At 41.7% G+C, this 23,734-nt stretch overlaps 1 long non-coding RNA gene across 1 annotated transcript; it reads right to left on the reverse strand.

The window, feature by feature from the left end:
* Positions 1–1,441: 1,441 nt before the first annotated feature.
* Positions 1,442–18,866, reverse strand: LOC107206638. The gene is made up of 4 exons (XR_004498143.1): positions 18,729–18,866; positions 4,385–4,488; positions 3,557–3,701; positions 1,442–2,025 (listed from the first exon to the last, which is right to left on the reverse strand). It is a non-coding gene; the product is annotated as an uncharacterized LOC107206638 (long non-coding RNA).
* Between the last annotated feature and the right edge of the window lie 4,868 nt (positions 18,867–23,734).

Genomic DNA, 23,734 nt, shown 5'->3' on the forward strand with positions numbered 1-23,734 from the left:
TTGAAAGAACTTTCCATCCTCAGAAATGAGATTTGCTACATTTGGATGTTTTAGGGCAGGGTGACTCTACAAAATGTGCTAAAAAATTTGAGGGGAAATTTTAATTTCTTCTGATTTGCAGCCTATCTCGTTATTAGAATTTGAATTGTTTCCCCCCACACACCCACCACCAAAAATCAGAATAGGCCACAGCTTTCCATAAGAGCCTAACTTTCTTTAAATGGTGGAAACTGTAGGAGCACAATAAACCCCCTCTACTTATTTTCCTTCTTATTTTTAACTGAAAAACAGAAACAGAAACACAAGGGTATTTTTTTAGGGAAATCTCAGGATTCTGAAAATATGCAGAGCATTTGAATATACAGCAAAGCAGAATGTCTCAGACTGATTCCCTTCATGATTTTCTCCCCTTCTCCTCTCTTTTTTCCCCTTCTTGTCTGAAACAAACTGATTATCAAGGCTTTCTCAGTCAGCCTAATGCTTTACAGCGTGAGAGACTAAACTCAGTAGACATTCTGCTTAGTTAACTGTGAACATCACATCTTCCCTTCCAGGAATAGTGGTTCCAAATGTCAATAGCTGTTTTAGCCATGTTTGATAGGTAAAGTAATGTCTGAGATAGTGCTTCTCAGACCCCAGCTATAAATGAGGATTACTAACAATTTTTATGCATTTTGTTATAAACTGAGACCAACTGTGAAGTGACACTGACATGTACCAGCAAAAAAACCGACAAAAATCAAATACTTTTCTACGCCAACTGTGCACAAAGAGTTGGATCTAAGCATTATTATAGCAGAGCCTTTCATGTTGCTATAGCCATGGTTGTGTTTGCATTTCCATAATAAAACCTATTTTCAGGGGGTTTATAACTCGGCTGTAAGAAATTTACTCTGTGCTCCAACTTGGCATAACAAGGTATCAGCTGGAGAGCTGCAGTCCTCGAGTCTTTACATTCCCTGTCTGCTGCAGGAAGAAAGGATTTGTTTCCTTACTTGTAGATGTTTGCTGATTGTTGCTGGAATTCCTTCTGAAACTCAAACACGCTCGTTTGGACCCGTCAGTCCAAGGTATAGCGGTCCAAAGCCGAGTTCCAAGTGTCTGCCAGCAGAAGTCCTGCTGTAGAGGAACTAGGGGAACTGCACATGGATCTGGTTACCAGGAGATGTATGTGTGAGGAGATTTTCTAAAAATCAACCCCAACCCCACCGTTTGGTGTCCATTCCTTCACAGGCTGGGCGAGAAATCGCTTGTCGTAGCACAAAAACGCACATTAGGCAGGATTGCGTGTCTGAGGGGGGGAAAAAGTTTGTTGTTTGAGGGGAGAAGTCAAGCAGGAAAAAGTGAAAAAAGAAATTAGTTTTTCAGAGAGTGGGGGAGCAGCCTGGCTTCTCACAAAACAGTTTCAGACCATAAGTCCAGTCCTGCCGCAGTGCTCTCTCCAAGCACGGGGACCACAGGGAACTACAGCTGCTGCACAAGTGTGTGGTGGGAGAGAGCGAGAAGGGATTTTTTTCAGCTCCTTTGCAGACAGCTGGAGCGTGAGAAGTTGGAAAATGGATGCATTAAAGTAGAGCCTGTGCTTAGCTCAAGCCACTGCGGAGGTTGGTACGGCAGGTAATGGGCTCTGAGGGACCCTCTGCGCAGCAGCTGCGCCGTGTTTCCCACTGGAGCTCTTCCAAGAGGCATGGCTCTTTCCTTGGGGGACTGTAGGTAAGACTAGGAGTCAGGAAGTAATAAAATCTCATTATTACTATTTATTGTTAGTAAACATTCCCGCAATGGTAAGGTGGGGAGGTGCCAGCCAGGTACTGGCCGTATCTGCGTCTCGCTCTTTATCTCAGCGGGGCCCCTCTGTGATTGAACACCAGGAACCTGCAGCCTTTGGATGTCTGGATTTCCCTTTGATTTTGCATGGCCAGGTCCTTTGTGAGAGCTCACCATCAGGAGGATGGGATCTGGTTGTCAGTCCTGCAGGGGGATCTGGCAGAGACACCTTCATTGTTCCACTGCTCTGCCTGGTACCTGGAACACAAAATCACTGATTTAAGGAGGGAGTAGAGGGAGGGGGTGGGAGAGCAAACAAATCTTTACAAGCTGCAAAGTTACTATATCTACAAGGCACAGACAGAGCCAGAACCGTGGGGAACACAGGCTGGAAACAATCTGCAGAGCAGATTTGCCTGGAGCTATGCTGCCTTTGAAAGGAGCCATCCTGCTGGCAGCATGGGGAGGGATGCAGGCTACACCTGTGTGGCAGGTACCACCTCTGCTTCCCACACCACCCTCCCTGGCCCCTGCTCTTACCAGGGTGAGATTCAGGGGACTCAGGTTAAGGTAAACCTGGTCCTCTTTAGACCTGACAGTCCCTAAAGAGCTTTTGGAGGAGTGACAGCATTTGTTTGTGGCACAAAGGTCAGGTATCTCCCTCCCTTCACCTACCAGCAGTCAGGAGATTTTTCAATTCCTTCCCATTCCTCGATACATCTGGGTGGGAAAGGATGTCAGGAGCTGGTGGGGAGTTTGAGATGCTGGAAATGTTCCTCCCAGGCAGGAGGAGAAAGATGTCCTGTCTCCCCTGGACTATCCAGCCAGGCCCTGCAGTTCTGGAGGGTGCAGGGGGACACAGGTGGGCACAGGGACCAGAAGGACAGTGAGAATTTGGTGGCCAGAGGATGGCAGCTGGCAGTGTGGTGTCCCTCCCTCAGCCCACAATTTCCCACATCACTTTAAATGCACCTTAAAACACAACCACTGCATCCATTGCATTGCCTTGGGACCACACTGCGTTCCTCACTTGCACAGGGCAAAGCAACACTGCCCTCTCAGGGAAAGGACTAATTCCAGGCTAAATACCCTGAAATACTCTCAAATATGCTTCAAAATTATTGTTATTGTCTTTAAGTGTATGTTTCTTAGTTTATTTTTAAGCTACAGGCACATTTGCTGTTTGTGTGTTTTGTAAATGTAATTTGAAAATCTACCACATAAGATAAATTTCCCTAACAAGATGTAATAAGAAATCCATGTCAGGCATAACAGGTCATCAAAGGAAATGCTGCATTTTTTATCCCATATATATGAAATGTGCAGAGTGATTATAAATCCTACAGTAACAAAGTTGTCCATTTATGAGATGAATGTTTTGAAAAAACATCTTCTGATATTCTGATTGTGTTAGGAAAAATTTAAACTCTGCTGGGCCAAATTCACCCCTAGAATAAATTTGTTTTACCAGGGAGAATACATTTATTCTGTGTATATAAATATTTTCTGTCCTGTAAATAATACTGTAATAATTTTATATCCTGAGACTATTTCCTAAAGTGTCATAAAAAATAACTCAGCATTTAATTTGGTCCCAACTCATATTTTAATATTTTAATATTTGACTTGCATTTTTTGGGTTTTAACTAAAATTTAGATATTTTGTCAAAATGAGAACTCACATAAATCCATTATAAGAGTAAAAAATTAACAGACCCGTTCCACAGAAAGCAAAGTAACCATGATAAATTGTATTTATTGCAATGAGCTTGAAGTACTTCCACCTTACCTTTAGGACTCTTTAATACATCTTTTGGGTTGGATATTTTTTATTGGTGCATTTTTCTTTTGACAGTGACAATTTCTTAAGATATGAATGGTGCTTCCCTAGGAATTCTTTGGCTCCTCTTGGGCTTTATTTGAGATGAGAAATACTGAGAAAAAGGAATTAACAAGCAAGGGTTACCTCACAGTTGACTCAATATGACTTTATTCCTAATGAGCAAGGGTTTTTAAGAGTGCTGTGAGATATCAATATTATTTTTAAACATGTCATGTCCATTTCTACATGAAGGGTTGGACCATGTGCAGCTCTACATGGATTGAGACACTACTTTCAGACAGGAGATGTTCTCTGGTAGACTTGCACTGCTTCTCTGCCAGTCTGGGCTAAATTCTGCTTAAATAACGAGGAAGACCCAAAACCCCATTTCCTTTTCATCTTCCCATTCCCACAAACAATCCTCTTGTATGATTTCAGTGACCCTGAGCCCCATTTATGTGCTGGTGGGTGTAGTGGGAGAGATAACAGGATGGGCAGAGTTTCCTCCCACGTTCTCCTTTCCTACCAAACAAGAGGCGTGGATGAGGCTGGGTCCCACCTTCCTCCTGCCTTTGCTCACCCGTGGATCTCTCTCTCTCCTCAGAAGATGGGTTTCACAGTATGCATAACCTTTGCCAAACTGTCATAGCAACAACCGTAAAATGGCTACATCTGCGTTTAAATGGATTTGCTGGGACTTATGGGATCTTTCTTTCTTTCCCCCATGTGAAAATGTACTTCCCAGGAATAAGAAATGAAAACCTGCAAGGAAAGGCAACACGAGTTAACACTTACCAGCTGGAAGAGGGAGAGAGTGAGAGCAAATAGCAGCAAGTTCATTCAAAAGCTGTAGCAGCTTGTTTCTGTGAAATTCAAAGGATCAGTCCCAAAAAGGCAGGCTGGGGGGAAAAAAATCTGTTAGAGGGACAACTTCTTCCAGAGAGAGCTAATAGAGACCAGACAAAGAGGAAGGCACTCCCTGACCTCAGACACTTTGCTGCAGAATGAAAAGGCAGTACCAGCTGTATGAAGGAAGACAGTATCTGACCAGGCTGACATAGCTCTGTAATATTTTACTTCTGCAAGAGTTCAGGAATGATTCCAGAACTCTGACTGATTATCAGTCTAGTTCATAACAGTCTTAAATTATAAGTGAATTGCATGGAACACTAACATGAAAAATGCTATTACTTATGTTTAGAGGTAATGGATGCTTTAATATGTTATGATAGTATGTTTGTCAGGAAAGGGGTTGTGGCCACATCCCACCTCACACGCCCATTCTGCAGGAACACAGGGATCACTCCAGCACGTGTGCTCCTCCTCCTGCATCCCTAATGCCCATCAGGGAGAGCAAGTTCACCCCAAGGGCTGGGCAAATGCCAGGGGAGAGGAGAAGCAGTAACAGCTGGTACCAGTTACAGCTGGTACTGATTAATACACCTAAAAATGCCCAAAAGGATAGCAGAGTCCTCCTCAACAGATGCACCGTGAGAGGAGATTACTCTGCCGGAAATGGCCTTAATCCATCATCAATAATACTTTGATTTATTCAGTTTTCCATTTGATCCTAAATCTCTGGGGTGTGTGTGCATTTCTCAAAAGTTCTGACGGACAACAGTAACAATAAAAAGTAAACCCAAGCTCCAAAATGAAAATGCAAACAGTAACCTCAGAGATGGAGAATCCTGTCTGCTCTCCCTGGGAACAGACATCCTCAGCCTGTGGGGGGTGTAGCTTCTTCTTCCATGCAGAGCCCACCTTGGGAAAGGACAGGTTGGATGCAGGAGTGTGACAGTGGGGGCTGCTGCCAGCCCCAAACCCCATCTCCCCACGGGTGCAGCTGCAGCTCCAGGCAGCATGGCCCACGCCAGCCCTGCCTCTGTGAGAACCCCTTCCCTGCTTTTCCCCATTGTGCAGGAGATCCTTAAATTCACAGGCAGTTCAGCCTCCAAAATATCCCCCAAACATCAGTGGTACCCCTGTAGCTGATGTGAGCCACTCATGAATGCCAGTGGAGGACAGCTTTGGATGAAAATTCCCAAAGGTGAAATTCAACAAGGCTCTTCTCTGCTCTCCATTTAATGCACAGAGGGACCCCAGACAAACCCACCATGAGGGCATGGCTGCAACAGGGAAATCATGATACCAAAGTTCTGTATATTTGCTCTTCACAAAAGTTGTATACAGAAGTCATTAGGGTATGTCTGAGAAATGTTTGCACCAGCACTTAAAAACCTCTGTTATTTAAGGACTGATTCTCCATCATCTTGGATCTTGGTATGGATTTTGCTCTCAGCAAGATTCCCTTTCAGCTGCTCAGTTTGATGACAGATATAAATTTATATAAATAAAAACCTTACAATTTGAAATAGCTGAACCACTCATTTTGGATATGTGTTTCATAAGATGCACACAAACACCCCTTGTGAATAAAACAGCTACAGCAAAGAATTAATCATATAACTAGTTAACCATGGCCTTGTTTTCCTTACTTAACTTATTCACCCTAATCGTGCTATTCATTAAACATACACAATGGAAGACTGAAACGAGAAGTGAAAGAAAAAAATCTATCCTAACAGCTTTAATTTCTTATTTTTTAAAGAAAAAAATACTTGTCCATTTAAATGGCTAATCCTTCTCCATGGTATCTGGGGCTTGGGGAGAAGACATTTTAACATGGCTGAGCTATTCCTTTTCATACTTGACCTTTTTGGCATTGGATTTGTTCTCATTATTTGAAGAGGTAGGGAAAAAAAGATGCTTAGAAAAGTTCTGGAAATACATTCATGGTGAAATTCAAAAGAGAAATGAAACAAGGCCACATGTTAGTGGAGGGTAGCATCAACCTCCTGGCATTTTGAACTGTAGTAAGTCTGTCAGTTTCCTCTGTTTTACAAATAATTTGTTTGTGGTAATAAAGATGAAGTGAAGCCCTCCACAAAAGTCCAAACACAGCCAACCAACAAGTAAATATCCCTTCCCTTGGCCATCAATTGACACTGGATATGAAGTTCCTGTCATTAATGAGGTTGTGGGATAGAAAGAAACACAACCCTGAACATGATCTTCTCAATGCCAAGGTTCATGGCATCACAGCGTTCAGTGCTAAGCAAAACAAAGGGAAGAACCCAGAAGGCTGTTCCTAAATGCATGGCTAGCTAACAGGGTGATGTGAGTAATGAAATCTGCACTTGATCAGACGTGATATTATCCCCTGGTGACATGGGGATAACACACAGATGAATGTCAGGGGGTGTCAGAGCAGTTCTGAGCGCGGATGGTGTCAGCAAACGGGTGCTCAAAGGCTCCTCAGGAGCAGCTGCTGCCACTGGGATCCAAAATCCCAAGGCTCCAGGATATTTTGGAAAATGAGGGTCAGATTTCCCCAGCAGACCTCGGCCAGAGGGTCTCAGCACAGTCTCCTCAGACCTACCTGCACATGTCTCTGTTTCTCTCCTTGATGTCAACAGGAGTTCCCTGCATGTGGGGAAGAGCTGAATATTACTGTCAAGATCTGCAGCACAGATCTGAGAGAAGAGTTTTTGTCCTTAAGTGTTGAAAATGTAATGATCTATTTGATAGTGAGAAAAAAAGATAGAAACAGTATGAAGATTTTTAAAAGAAAACACACACACACACACAATCCAAGCAGCCTTTGAAGTCAACAGCTTTGAAATAAAAAGCAGCCACTTTACCAGCCTCGTGAAACATATTTTGTTAACATTCTAGGTGTTGTATTTAAAACTGAGTTGGCCAAATTTGGCCATCAGAGGCTCGAATATAACTGGAAGGAGAGATGTTATCTGTGAGTCTCGGGATATTATCAGTTGTTTTAAATGAACTTAACGTATGATAGCACACTAGGAGATCTCACAAGGCCATTTCCAAAGGAAAATATTCTGGGACTCACTGGAAAATAACTTTATTCTCTCTGTTCTGCTATCAGAACAACCACTGAGGCTCTTGTTTTACAGGACATATTTGATCCTTTTGAATGAATTAATGTTGGGATTTCTGAAGGGATATAAGATTGATGAGGCACAACTGTCCTTTGATGGGATTTGGGAGCCTAACTGATTTAGTTTCCTTTAAAAGACTCAGCTACCAAACAGTTTGTTGCTGGTTATTTTGAGTACTGCAGGTAAGGAGCACTAATGATGTTGGCCTGAAAGGAGAAAATTACATCCAAGGAAAAAGGCATGTCCTGGTACATTTGCTAATCCCAGAATGGTACAGAGACCACCTCATTTTAACTAATGTATTGAAATGTGGAGATTAGTCTCCCTATGCGGTAGATAAATTGCATTAACATGATTAAAAACCCCAACTAAACTGAGGCTCCTTTTATAGTTAATAGGGGGTCAGACTTCATTAGTCCTTCAGTGAAAGCAGACCTGTTCATTGGAGGAGGTGGAAATTTGCCATCCTCTGACATGGCAGATATCTGTGTGGACAAATTGACTCACTCTCACCCTTAAGGATGGGATTTTTAAATTTTTTTCCCCCCCAAAATGGAAGGTTTGGTAAGAATGCTGTGGAAATGAAGGGCTCTTGTTGAAAATGTCTGTTTTGATGCTTTTGCTAATTATACCCCTTGTGAGAGAAGTCTGGCTCACAGCAAGCAAGGAAAAGATAAATATTTCACAAAACCTTTATGAGCTTATCATCTGCACTGTTTGTTAGGAAAAGAGATACATCCATATACACACGTGCATAGCTCCCATTCACATTAATGGAGAACCTCTGGACACAGGGGGAGGATTGATTCCTTTCTTAGCAAATATTTTTCTTCAATGGAACTGTAACAAAAATGCTGCTGGCAGTTTTGGAGTAAAACCTTTGCTTGTTGCTACCATGCCTCTGAGGAATTCTTTGCAGGATGGGCTTCATACTTTGCAACACTTTAAAACATGTACACACTAATTATCTTTTTATTTTTTATTTTTTTTTTCTCCAAAACTCACATATCTTTTAAACTCATAAAAGACAAATGAAGCCTATCAGTTCTTGCAACATTTAGTTTACATTGAAAATGATGAATGTCACTCTGTGGAGAGGACTTGCTAGAATGCTAATTCTTTCTTTGGTTTTAAACCAAAGCAAGATTTATGAGTGCACAGATTCACTTCCAAGATGAAACAGAGAAACATCTGCAAGATGAGAATTTGCTTGCATTATTAGTGCTATTCTTTCTGCACTGATGAGTGGTACAGATAATCCCATTCATTATAGACGTCCATAACTTTGCTTGCAACATTTTAACTCCTAAAAGATTCCAGCGTGGATCACAGCCACAACTTCCAGTCAAAAGGGGAACAGAAACTAGAAAATATACTTCCTGAGAGCACTTGGCACAGTTCATAGGGCACTGCTGTCAGGGATCTCTTCTGATCTCCCACTACTCAGGGGTGTTATTAGAGGCTTCCTCCTGGAGGAAGCCAAGATTTACACTGGTCAAAGGGAATTGGGGATTTTGTAAGCAAAGTATCAGGTCATTTTTTCTAGAGATGGATATTAAATTGCCATTTTAAAAAGCATAAGAATGAATATTATTCTTGGCATCGTTGCATAGCCTCAGAATGGAGCAGACTTGTGACCTAAATGTCACCAAATTTATGTGGCAGTGCCATTATAATGCATCATCAGAAATAAATATTTTGCCATTCCTTATAGCAAGAGGCTGGTCTTGTGCTCTGTAATTATTAATGGTCAAGTCTGTATTAAATGTTTTGGGAATCTTTCAAAGCTGCTGTGCTCACTGGAGAGGACCTCTCCTCTCCAGCTGCCCACGCAGCACAGAGAGGAGTAGGGCAGGGCTCTGAAGTCAAATTAAGGTGATGACGCTTCTCCAGGAAATGTCCTGGGATTTTCCAAGAGGCTAAATGGACTCCCACTGAATTTTGGGTGTCTGCCTCTCCCAGGCTTGTCTGAAAATCCCAGGCTAATATGTTAAGAAATATTCTGACTTCAAAAGAGGAGGATATGCAACCATAACCACTCAGGGGTTCTGATGCTGATAATACAGTACTTAGAGGGGACTGCTCATGCTATCCAGTATGATAATACCAGAATTCACAAGAAAGAGCTGTGAGCCTCTAGCACTTACCAGCTGTAATACTGAACAGATTACACAGAAAAATCAGGCAAAAAAAAGTAATATGCTTTCACCTCACAGCAAGAAAAGCTGAAGTTCAGGAAGAGGAAATGTGTATTAAGAGAGCAGGTTAAAAATCTACATTATCCCAGACTTTCATGAAATCAAAATGATAGGCACGATGCTAAGTTATTATAATGTATTTATTACCAGAATTGCTTTCATATTTAACTGATTTGGCCCATCTTGAGACCTGTTTTAAAATGCACCACCTTGTCCACCTTTCCATTTTCATATGAAAAACAGGAAAGCAAAAACTAATTTACTCAGGGAGACACATCGACTGTTTGCCCGTTTATCTCTTACAGACCACCCCTCAGTCCAATGTTGACAGTACATGATATTCCATTAATCTGCCTAATGAAAATTTAACCAGTGTTATAAACAAATAATTGGCTATTATCCTCTCAAAGATCCCGAATAAATTACTTCTGCTTATTTTTTTTCCCCCTCTTCTCTCTCTGTGCCTCTTCCCCCACTCCTGCCCCCACACAAAAGCCGGCTCTTTCCGACTGATGTCGCGGGAGAAGAAAAAAATCACTGTAGCTGTCACTCTGCTGCTGCAGGGAGTGAAACCTGGGCTAGGCTTAAGGGATGCTCACACAGTGGCCCTGTGCTTGCTTGGCTTTAGCTGTGGGTGTCTGGAGAGCAGCTGGGCTCTGTGTTAGAGCTGCATCCCCATCCCCAGCCCATCCCCTGCTCTCTCCCCGATTCCTCCCATCAATCCACCTGCAATTACATCCCCATCCTCTCCTGCTCTCTGAAGCTGCACAAGAGGCACAGCCACCTTTCCCTTATCACCCTGGCTGTCCTTTTTTCCTCTTGAGAGTGGGGGAAAGGTAGGATTTTTTTCCCTTTAACAACTAAAGGGTGAAAAACCTCTCTTCATCCCGAGCAATGGAAGATGCAATGGACAGGGATGCCTGGTCCTGTGTCCAGCTCCAGCTGCTGGGGGATGGGATGAGCTCTGCTGCTCTCCTGCCTCCCCTCCCCAGCCCTTTACCTATAAAATGAGGAAAAGACTTAGATAAGCCAAATATCTGACTCTTTTTTTTCCCTTCTTTCAGCCAGGAAGACATGAATTTCGTACAATTTTCAGAACAGTTTGTAAAAAAAAGTGCTCACCAGATATATCTTTGCAATTTGCACAGTATTTCTTCACAGGCAAGAAAATGGTCATTTCTAACTGATGCACTATGACAGCTAAATCAGAGAAGAGTGGTGTTTTTTTTCAGACAGATCCTGAGCTCTTTCAGGATATTCTTCATTGCTAAAACAAACCTCATCATTCATAGGCACTTTAATATAGTGCTGAACAAATAATTAATTTTATTTTCTACCCAATAGATGTACAGGGGGAAAAAAAAGGTCTAAATAAAAACTTTCAAAATATTTGGTGAACCTAAATAATTAATTTCAGGGTTGTTTTGTTTTTTTATTATTATTTTTAAAATTTAAATAGAATTAAATTTCCTGGAAGAGCAGAAGTACCAATCATAGATCAAGCAAGTAGGAAGATGAGGAGCAATTATCTCTTGTCCTGAAGCAGCTCCTGATGCCTTCAGGATGTTGCTGAGAACTTCAGCAGAGGCTCTGCACAAAATCAATATATAGAGCACCTCAGCCTCTGTCCAGAAGTTATTGCTCTGGCCAGCAGGGCAAGACAAGCAGCAGCTCTCCTCCACATCAGAATTCTGATTTTTATTGACCTACTTTGGTCTAAAGCCCAGAATATTGTATTTTGGGTTTACTTTAGTGTACATCCAGGTCACAAGTGATCAAGGTCTGTGCATGGTCCAGTGTTCCTGCTGTTGGAAGTAGCAGCCTGCAGCTGGAGAGAAGCAAAAGCACTGGAGAGAGAAGGTGCTTTAACATTTCCAGCCATTCCAACCTGGTTCTTGATCCATTGTCTCTGCTCCATCCACAGGAAGAAAATAGGAGACAAAGAAATCAAACTTTCAAATTTGTTTGCCCATTGGAAAAATAAATACCCCTGAGCATCAGAGCTGATGTAACTGTGGAACAGTTTCTTCTCTAAGTTTCGTGGAAATTCCTTTGGGGAAGTTTTTTGGTTTTTGTTTTTTGTTTTTTTTAAAAAAAAATTAAAAGTCTGGAAAAAAGGGGTTTCCAGCCATCTCTAGGACCAATGGTATCTGCCTGGGAAAGGTCTTGCACCAGCAACTCCCTGGAGTGACAGGGATCAGTGGCCACCAAAGAGAGAGCAAACTGAATATGCTCAGCTCAGGTTGTTGGAGTTTCTTCTCTTTGTTGGAGCAGGAGCACATCAGGCCCTGTGGAAGTGATATTTCCATGTCAGTGTGAGAAATGTGAGGCTGCAGGTCCCAGGTGTTTGGGATTTTGGGCTGTGAGGTTTTTCTACATTTCAGGAAAAGGTTTTCTGGGGGTGGGTTAACAAACCACTCGTTTGGCTCATGAGCTCTCATCCCCTCAGGGAGAGGAAGAGGAGCCATGGGAGATGTGGGCAGTCCAGGGTGTCCTTGTTCTGCCCTCCTCCAACAGGGATGGAAAAAGCCTGGAAAAAACCTGGAAAAAGCCTGCCAAAAGCCTGGGAAGCCCTGCAGTCAGGCAGAGAGCTGTGCTCTCTCCACTTTTGAGAAGACTCCATTTATCTGCAAGTGCCCACACTACGAGTAGAAGTAAGATTTTTGCTATAATGACAAATTAATTCTTGCTTTCATACTTTTATTAAAATAAGCATCTTCTATCTTTTAACTAGACCTGACATATGCTTACATAGATACAACACACCCTGTAACCTAATCTGCCAGCAATCTTGAAGCAATTAACTCCTTCTAATCTTTAGCTAACAAAGCCCACCATGCAAAAGGTCCCTGGAGAACAACACTCCAAAGGCTGCTGTAAGCTCCCTCTGACTAGTTTTGTATTATTTGGTGTGTAGGAGCTCATTGGAGTGCTCAGAGAGCAGGGATTCATTTGAAACAACAAAGATAAATCATCACAGATCATAAGATCTTCATTAACTCCTTATTTCTCTACTAATTAACACAAAAGAAATGACTTGAATGGTTGACAGGCAGCGAATGACCCACAGCTCAGTGGTTAATAGGATGCAAATGATGCCTAATGAGGGTCTCTAGCTGCAGTCTGGGCATCTGGCCTACTATTTTTGTTGGGGATTTAGGGTGGGTTTGAGATGAAAATAGTTTAACCAATAACATAGGCTGCTGCTGAGTTCATACTAAAGTCTATGAATTTATGGGTCCAGCACTCAGAAGAATTAGCTTAAACTACTCATCAACAGGTTTGGGTTCACACAAAGCACTTCACAGACAAGATGTCTTCCTTTCCATGAGACACAGCAACAACAATTAGATATTTCATGGGCTGGTTTTTTTTTTTCACCCTGGGCAATAAAAATAGTTAATTTATAAATTCCTAATGACCTCTCAGTTTACCAGGGAGACAGATTCCCAAACAACTGTAATAGCGGCCTTTAAAAGACTTCATTCAAATCTCTGTCCCATGTCTAATCAAAAACAAATTTGGGCTGCTCCATATTTTTTTTACAGAAACTATTTCCAGCTGAGTCTATGATTAATTAACAGGCTTTCAGTGAAGAGACACACCACCATTAAAACTTCTACAAGTCCCTCTCTCACTCACAGAAGGTTTTGGAGCAGCTTCAGGTTGAGCTTTTGATTCAACCACTTCTGTAGGGTGTCCTTTTTCCTCTACTTCTGTTAACACAAAAAAGCAAAGGCTGGTGTAAGAGTGGAGTATGCTGATTTCCATGGTGATCTCCATGGAGTAGGGTGATCTGTGTGTGTACATGTTCTGCTGTGGCTGCAGGGTGGCCTCAATTCCCCTGTTTTCCAGCATTCAACTTTCCTGATATGGTGGTACAGCCACTCACCTAATCACTTTAATTACTGGCTGCATAGCCAAGCTGATGGAGTAATTTTAAACAGGTTAAACAGCAGAGCTTTGCTGCCACTTTGAGTGAGGGGCAGAGAGCCCTGGCACTGCTCTTTCCCAGTGAGAGGGGTCACCCAGCTGCCAAGGGGCTGCTGCAGCCTGGAGGATGCTCCTGCTTGGGGGAAGAGGTGCAGAGATTTACAGGAGGACTCATCCATGGGCTGGGATAGGCTGGAATCTCTCTTGAGGTTCTAGGCCAAACTCTTGTGCTACCAGCTCCCATCACTTAGTGTCTGACACTCTTCCTAGGCAGCTTCTGTGCACCCACTCTGCAGAACGAGGTGGTACCCCTGTGGTGTAACCCTTTCTGGTGCTGCAGCACGAGAAAACAGCGACAGCAAAGCACCTACAGCTCTCAAAATTCTTGTATCACTTCAGTTTTCCTTCTTTTTTCCTGTTTGTTTGTACTAAATCCAAGAGAACAGGTTTGCTATTTAGTGGCTCGTTTTAATTAATATGTTTAAATACTGCCTTTCATGCTTCAAGCCAGCCACTGAACGGGACCATGAAATGAAATAGATCTGAAGGACTTGAAGTGAGAAGCAAAATCTATTTCCATTTTGTAGGTGGATTAATATGGAAACAACCAAATGGAGTTCTTTATTTAAACATGTAAAATTTGAATGTGATCCTTTCCTTTCAAAAGATTCTACAAACTCTGAATGGCAGTGGGGTACAGAGTTTCACACAAACAAATTCTGGTTTGAGTACCCAAATTCTGTACTGATTTTCCAACCACATGTACTGTACTTTATCTGAAAAATCTTAGTGTATTTATATTCTTATAAAATCACTTCTACCAAATGTGTGGTTACAGTCCTATGAGAAAGTCAAATATTTAGTACCTTCTTGAGTCCTGTTCTTTAAAATAATAGTTCCTTTATTTTATTTTATTTTATTTTTTTAATGTAGAAACAAAAGGACACTGGACCAGAAAATACATTTTCTTTACCCTAAGCACAAATTGAGAGAAAAAAAAAAATAATATCCAGCTCCAAACCCTGCTTGATCAGCAGGCTGGCTCTGCAAACCCCTTACGTTTCCCATTATTGCCAGTGTGCATCCAGGAAGTGTCACTCTAAGAGCATTCAGCCATATATCATTCCCACTCCATCTTTTTATTGGATGCCTTCCATCCCAAGGCGAGAAGCAGAGCTCACAAGGCTCAGGTGACGTGCAGGAGGCAAAGCAAAAGCTGCTGTAACACCACCTTTGCTGGACAGGGGCTGCTCATCCCGAGGCACTTAAAGGATTAATGAAATGAAATTGTTTTTGGACTTGCTGCACTCTCTCTTATCTTTTAAATCCATAATGTCCCACGGAAGGCAAAATGTAGTAATTTTAGTCAGCAGCCTCTCATTAATTTTCTACCTTTGGGGGAAGGCACATTTATAAAAAGAGGGGCTAAGCTCAGCACATTGCTTTTCACTTAAAGAGCTCAGCATGGCACAGCAGAGACAGAAGCGTAACACGCTTCAAACGAGAGCATTCTTTCAGAGAGGAGGCACATCTCAGCTGTGTCTGCAGCTATACACATCTCTACATATATATTTTATACATGTGTGTTTATACACACATATACACAAACCTATGGAGTCATCAGTTTTTGAAGATAATCTTTCAGGTTAAGTATTTTCCCACATTAAACTGATAATTATCCCCTCCTTTTCTTCCTCTGTCCCCAGACACCAAACAAGCTGGATTTTTGCTTCATGTATTATTTATGGAAAGGAATTAATATGCAGATTCACAAAAACTTAAAAACTCATAATTATTCATAAAGGGCTTTAAGGTTATTTAGTACATATTTATGAAACTTTATGTTTGCTAGGAACTGTGTTTGAAAGTGCTATGGAAGGGTGTTGACTGAGGTTAATTACTAGCATGGAGAGTAATCTGAAAATGATCAAACTCTTTGAATGAAAATATTTGTCAGTATTTCTGATCTATATTTAAGTGAAGTAATGGACATCAATAGCCTTGCAAATATATTCGGAAATGGCTCTGCAAGAAAGAAGATATGCATATCTAATGCAAACAACCAATGAGGAAAATGTCTAGTTAGCCACCTTTGATCGCTTGGCAAATGTAATAAATGATAGAGATTTATCCTGTTTGTTGTCCATCTGTTTTGAGTTATGTTCTTAAACGTCCACACTCTAGTCTAGAAATTATTAGGAGGAGTTTAAGGAAGCCAGAACCCTCCAACCTTCTCTGGACTAAGATTCAGAAATGAGGTGTGAGCTATTCATGATAGCCAAAGATTTCTCTAGAAGTTACTTAGGATAAGTACAGGCTGTATGTAAATAATACATTATATTGGTTTTATATTTACATAAATCTTTCTATCTTATGCATAATTAACCTCCTTTCTAATCCATTGTGCTCAAAGGTTGGAAACCTAGAAAATGTGTTACGGGTTACGTGATGTCAAACAAGCAGCAGTGGCAGCAATTCTGGAAGGCAGGAAGCACCCAAAATATTATCACAGCTATGATGCTGCTAAGACTCATAAAGCAGATTGATTTTGTGACCTTGATGAGTTCATTGAAGCCACTGGAGGTGCAGAGGTGTGGTGCCCTGAGTGGGACTCTGGTGGCTCATTGGGATGGGGCTGTTTCCTATCAGAGATAAAGGGTCCTGGTGGCTCAGGAGTGACTCTGGAGTCACAGGTGTGTACAAGTGTTGTGTGTTGCTGGTCTCACACACTGGAGCTTCCTTAACCCATGCTTTTCTTCAGACATGTATCCATTGAGGAGCTCAGCAGGCAGAATCTACTGCACGTGAATAAATTCAGTATATATGGTTATTTATTTGATCATTCCATGTGAAAGCTGACAAAAATCCACTAGAAAGATCTAGATATTGGTTAAACAGCAAATGATACCTCAGTTATTGGCAGCAATTGCATGGGACGCTTTGGGAGATGCTCTAGAGACATGCCAGGAACTTCTCACATTAATATTTTGGACTTTGAAGACACAGGGCTCACTCACAGTTCACTGAACACTGCTCTGTCTTTTTGGCATTCTTGGATTCCTCCATCAGACCTCGAGGGATGCACAGGGACCCCCCAGAGCTGCTGAGCTCTGCAGCTTCTCAGTGACTCCTCTGGGCTGTTCTTGTGTCTCTGTTCTCCTGTGGGCTAACTCAGAGCTCCATAAATAAAATCACTAAGCCAGGGTGTATCAGGCTCTTCCTCTTCTGCTGTGACTCTACTCTGAATTTAGGGAGGAAAAGGAGACAGCAAAGTCCTCTGCCTCAGAAGAGGGCAGATCATGAGGCAGAAAGTCTCTTTCTTACACTGTTCATGGAGGAGCAGTCCTTGCCAAAGATATTTTGGAATAAATGGAACAATAATATAGCCATAATGGTTGCCCTAAGTGCAATGACTATAGCCAGGATAGATTTGTAATCTCTTTTAATAAATACATTAAATTATTTGAAATAATGTTCTATTTGCCAACAGCTTATTCCATAAATATATATGGAATATAAAATAGGAGAGATTCCCTGACATAATTAAAATTGTACAGCCAAGTAAGAGGCAGGGAATAGTGTTATCTTTTCAGCTGCAAAATATTGTACAGGAATATTTCTCACAGACAAACCTTCTATTTACCTTTAGGGATGGTATAATTGCATACTGAAGAGAGTGCAGCTCTGAGGCAGCGATGTCTGGTGCCTCCATCTCCTGCCCCCTGCTAAAGGGGAACTCAGTCAAATAAACTCCAGCTCCCTTGCTAGCAGTGCCAAACATTCTCCCTCCTCTCCTGCACAGAAAGACCCCCAAATGCTACACTGAGATCTCGTTCACCTTGCAGCAAACACACAGATTTGCCATCCCTAGTCTGGATATTCATCCCTCTCTGTGGCAAGGGGTAAAATACCACAAAAAACAAGGTATGCAGTGGGGCTCAAGGTGCTCACCAGGGGTTCTGGGGGCTCTTTGCTCACATTCATCCTCTCCAGAAATTCCAATGCTCTCTAAGAAGAGATATTTGGCACCTGACAAAAGGAACTGAAGGTTACAGCAGTGGGTTTTTATCTTCTGTGCAGACTGATTATTAGACAGGGTTTTGTATGTGCTGCTCAAATGGCTTATACACATTACTTCAAAGGATTAAGTTTACATTACAAAAACTATCATCAATAACATGGTAAATTATTGATTAGGACTATTCTTAACTTCTAATGTGTTGTGTTTGGAGCAGTGGTGATTTATATGCAGGAAAACACAATGAAGAACAATCAATGGTGTTTTAGGATCTCATACTGGATATTGCATCATCCCACCTAGAAAAACCTATTAATATCACTGTTTTTTCACTGCCTCAGAAAATTCATTTGGAGGAACTGTCTCTTTGCACCATAAGCTATTATATCTGATATTAATTTATCTCTCAACAATTACCACCAAAAAAGTAAATAACTGAAAGCAACAGAAGTTTCCAGACTCGGGTAATTTTAGGAGTCCTTCTGACCCATTTACTCAGCTGCATTTTAAATACATTTATTGAAGCACAGAGTAATAGATGAGTTGTGTGTGTCCAGCTCACATGTAATTCCCAGGTATGCCAGGAGACTGGGCAGTCAATAAACACTCCGCTGATCTGTATCCCTGTTTCTGGGCTTTCTGCTCCAAAATCCCCAAAACCCAAGAAAGCCAGCATCAAAAATTGTGTATTACTAACTGAGGTGATGTTAGAGAGCTTGTGTCCAGGAAGGAATGCTCAATGACATGCAAGGCATCACGTTCAGCTCCACGAGTGCTGCCTGCAGGAGGTCCTTTAACATGCACAGGATGTGTCCACGTGGGGAATTATCACAAAGCAGCCAAGGTGCTGCAAGCTCCCCCATCTCTGTGTGCTGCCTTCCCCAGCAAAGCCTTTCCAGGGCTAAAACACAAGCTTGGAAGGTGGGTGTGATGACACAGGTGAGGGAGCAGCAGTGTGGATGGAGTGCCAGTGATATGGGGGAAAGGAGAAGCCAATGCAGATCTTTTCTGAAGAGGTCACTTACTGGGCTTTTTGAAGGCTCCTCAGGGTGATGGAGGCTGCAGTTGGTTCCACAGCCAGGAGCTCTCTGAGGAGCCTGAGATGTTTTCTGCTGCTTTTCATGACCAGGCAGTGGCTTTAAAGTGCTGTGATGCCTTCAGACCTGTTGACTTCTAAAAGAGGAAAACAAACAAAGCAGTGACTTCCTACCCTGTCCCCTTAAAGTATCTTGGAATCACCTATCCCCTCTCCCCAGCAGAGCAGAAATCACCTAACACCAAACCTGTAACTTCCACATTTCCCTCTCTGCACCATGCATAATGGAAAACAGGATCCAAAGGCATCAGGCAGCAGGTAAAATTCAAACAAAGCTTAAATAATATCCTGGAGTGACATCATGCCAGCCCTGTGTACAAACTGTCTGCATACAAAAATGTAAAATGTGGTGTAGCTGTGTATGTGGGCACAGGCAGGACAGATGCTCCTGCATACATTCCACACCTGCACACCTACACAGCGCTTATTTATGAAACCATGTGCATAAAATACACTGTAGTGTATTCTCTCATTGCCTTCAGTGGGTTTTGGATCTGATCCACCTCACAAACACATCGAGCTGTATTTCATCCACACAAATTGTATTTATGTAGATACCTTGTAAATATACTTCCTATCTTTGGTGGAGGAGTGGCTGAGTTAATATATCAAAGCAGTGCTTATTTTTGCTGATAGCAAAAACAGTTTCTCAGCTTTACCCTGGCTTCCTTTTTTTTTCCCCTTTTTTCTTTCTTTTTGGTTTTTTTTGGGTTTTTTCAGTGAAGCCCACAGTGCACATTTTTGGGGAACTTTAAATACATAATTCCAATCACATCATTTTTCAGACCAAATACCATAGCAAAATTTGCTAGGAGATGATGCAAAAAGCTAAACCATGGATACTTAGAAAATACAGGGGAACTATGTTAATTGGAGGATTGTGTAAATTAAAATGGTCCAAATGTCTGCAGAAAATAATTATTATATTTGCATGTATTAAATTAGAGTCAAAAAAGTTTTGCCTGAAATTGCACTGGATTGAAACAAAAATGAAATCACATTTAAAAACTGAATTTAAAGAAACTGTTAAATAGCCATAATAGCTATGCATTAGTCAATCTAAATTCTTGAACATCAATTTTATCACTTGCTATGACAAATGTTTAGGATGCATTAATCTCTTGCCTTTTCCTAAATGTAAATTTAATGGGATAAAACTGCTCCTAAACAGTTCTCACTCAGGCATTGCTGTCATAATTTTCTGTTTATTATTTGGAATCACTTCCATTTTCAGTACGTGGGTGATGCTCTTGACCTCTGCCATCTCTATTCTGCCTTGGTGGTCAGAGATAGTCCCAGACATCACTGAAGAAATGGAGAATTTGACTGATCTAAAAACCAGCCCCAGCCAATGGAAGAGCTCCCAGTGGCTCCAGTGGATTTTGGATGCCTCCCACCCCAGGGGCTGTGAGCAGGATCACGGGCAGAGCTGCTCTGTGCATGCAGCAGATTAAAGATCCAACTGTGAAGAGCTGCTTTGTTCACTCAGATTCAAACCTGAACTTCATCAAACACAGCATCACAGCGAGGGTGGGGCTGGAGATGAGTGCACAAACAGGAAGCAGATGGGACTCCTCAGTTTGTGTCTCATGTGCAGCACAGCACAACGGGGTCTGGCAAGGAACACAAACAAAATTCTTCCAAGCAGGGTAATTTGTAGGTGCTCTGCTAGTCTTGCACCTATTATGCTCATAATTAATACAAGAAGTGGAGAATTTGACTGGAGATCTCTTAGTGGCTTAATAGAAAAATCAAAGTTTCATGGTTTATTCATAATTCAGCCTGTGGCATGTGGAGGAAAATATGAGCAAAATGCAATGCAAGCCACAACAGGCAGCATGTCACTGTGCCTGGCCTTTGTTTTCAGACAAGACAGTCATTTGTATTGCTATTTTTAGGAAGGTGCTTTCATCTCCTGTGCTCCTGTTTCCCCTTGGTCCCTCACTTGGGAGCAGGACCTTTCCCAGCACACACTGCCCAGCACAGAGTTGTACAGAACAGGAAAATCAGATCTGCAGAATCTAATGATTGGGGTCCAGGATCTCTGCACCAAATCAAAAAAAAAACTGAAGAAAATCAAGGACAGAAAGGATCATGCTCATAAAATGCAGAATGTCTCATTAGAGGCTGAAGGAAATATTTCTGCTCAATAAATTAGGCAATTTTGATACAGAAACAGGTGCTAAAATGAAGCAGAGATGCCAAATATTAGAGAAACTGTGGTCAGTCTTTGAACTCTTGCAAATAAGAGACACTGGAGTATTAAAACAACAGAGGAACTCATATCAGCTGGGGAACTCCAGCATAATTTAGTCTGAAGTTATTCACAAACATTATCAATATTTCTGAGTTTACACTCGCACCTTTGACTGTTGACTTAAAGCATCCAGTCTGGTTCATACTACTGGAAATGTTTACACTTTGGAATCTATTATGCATAGAAAAATTAGGGATTATCTTTGACCTGGGTTCCACATATTTTTATGCAAAACTAAATAATAGGGTTATTTATTCATTTAATCAATTCCATATATTTGCCATAAGCAGGCTTGATTTCTTCTGAGGTCACAATCAACATCACAATTTTAGGAGGACATATGGCTTGACTGCTAACGCAGATATCTGTGAGATTTCCTATCTCTCTGCAGGTTAGGAGCACTACATATTAATGTGAGCTAATCCTTATGTGGAAACATCAAAAGGAAAGTCACTACTGGGGCAGAACAGGCGTGTTTATCTCTTAAAGGTGGAGGGGTATGTGTATTTTTTAGGAAGGAAAAAAGGAAAACCACAAAATGTTCTACACTCAAATGTGGCAAAAAGTGTTTCAGGCAGGTTTAGGTCTCTCTGACCATGATGTGAGGGGGAAAAGGCTGAGTAGAAGGTGATAATCACTTGGATGCAGGAGTAGAAGGGTGCAGGAGAATACATTGTCTGCCCTTAAGCAGCAGAGGTGCCTCACATGTTCTGTTCTGCCATGCAGAACATGCAGCTGCCCAAAGGAAGACACTGCCTCTCTCTGTGTCAAAGATCTCTGCACAGCCAAAATTCTGCTTTACCACACACTTAACTCTTCCCAAACTTCATTCCAGTACCATAGGAATAATAGATCTGTTTATTTATTGTGGTCTCTGCTTTGGAGGACATCATCCATAGCTTTAAAAATTAATGATTGCTAATGACCTGCAGTCCAAGGATCAGAATTAGAGAAAGTCATGAATATCTTGGGATAATGAATTAATTCTCTTTTCCATAGTCTGTTTGGCATTGCTGGCAAAAGGGAAAGGCAAAGAATGACAAATACATTTATCCACTTAAATCTGTAACTAAATGGCTCTAAGGAAAATGAAAGCATATGACTTCCTTTTAGAAGAAGAGTAGATTTTGTCTGAAAACAAGAGATACTCCTTCTAAAGGGGGACAGTTGATCAGTAAACCCTAGAAGTTAATGCATTTAAAGATTTGGATACCATACTAGGAAAGAATTTGTTTATTCCACTCAGACTAACCAACATATTTCACAGAACTTGCAAGTCATGCTGGTGTCGACATCTTCATAAAGAGCTGTCAGTTTATTATTATTGGCAAATGCCTGGATGCTGGTGAGGGAAAAGGCTTTATTTCTAAGTGTGAGGAGGAAAATTAACAGTTAATGTAACAGATACCTACCACAAACAACAGAGATCATCAACATTTAATGACTGGAGTAACCATATCCTCCTTCAGCTGATGGAGGTTGTATAGAAGCAGATGGAGTAAAATGCTAACAAACACTATGTACCAAATGCAATAGCAGATGTGAAAGCTCATCAGGATTATGCCATTGTGAGACTAATTGCCAGGGTGCCTGGAAGTTTTAGTAAGCATCTTTCCTTCCCCCACCCCTTCTCCCTTTCAGCCAGTGCTTATATTTTATTTATTTATTTAGGTTTTAACACCTCCTCTTGTGATTTGCAGGCAAGAGGAATCAGTTTCAGTATCAGTACAATGGCTCACACAACACTCCTAGAGCTGAACATCTGCTTGACAGAAGGCTGCTGGGAGCTACATGCCAGTTTTGGGACTCTTCCTTGTAGTTTGTGTGGCAGAAGTAAAGTATTTCAAGTATTTAAGGGCTCGTGGGACTCACCAGAGAGCAGGCATCTGTGAAGATTCATAGGCTGTGCAGAATTTCCACCACAAATGCAGCCTGGTGAGAGCAGCTGAAGGTTGAACCAAGCAGGGATGTTGGCCTGGCCTCAGGGGTGTTCAGATGCTGCTGCTGACTGTGCCTGCTGCCCAACAAGAGCAAAAGAACCAGACAAGTGTCTTCTAAAATGTAAGAAAGTCCTCTGAGTTTTGTGCCTGGCAATTAAAACCCCAGCACAGAAGCAATGTGGGTATTAAAACACTGTCAGAGTTTGTCTTGAGAGGAGGTGGATGCCCATCCCTGGAAGTGTTGAAGGTCAGGTTGGATGGAGCTCTCAGTAACCTGGTCTAGAGGAAGATCTCCCTGTCTATGGTGGTTGGGCTAGATGGCCTTTAAGGGACCCTTCTAACCTTAAAAATTATATGATTGTATGATTGAAAAAAATGAAACACATGAAGGAGAAAAATATTGCTCCTCCAGAAAGAGAGGCTGCAGTTTGTGGTGTTTTGTTGAAGATCAGTTTATAAGAAAAAAGGAGAAGTTAGGAACAAAAATGGCCTGGGGAGCTAAAATCTTTGGCCACAAGAACAGTGCTGGAGGAGGCTCCCAAGAGCTGGGCAGGGGGTGGATTAGAGTGTGGTGAGAGATTGCCCTGTGAATGCCATTTAAAATCAAAGCCCCTACAGCAGTTCTACCCTGCAGGTATGGTGTCCTCAGAGGTCAGGCAGAGGCTGCATTTCCTCCACACCTGGCTGCTTGGCAGTGGAGGTTTTATAGTGAAACACAGGCTTGTGACCCATTATGTG

Source organism: Parus major, chromosome 6 (assembly GCF_001522545.3).
Source record: "Parus major isolate Abel chromosome 6, Parus_major1.1, whole genome shotgun sequence".
Taxonomy (NCBI): Eukaryota; Metazoa; Chordata; class Aves; order Passeriformes; family Paridae; genus Parus; species Parus major.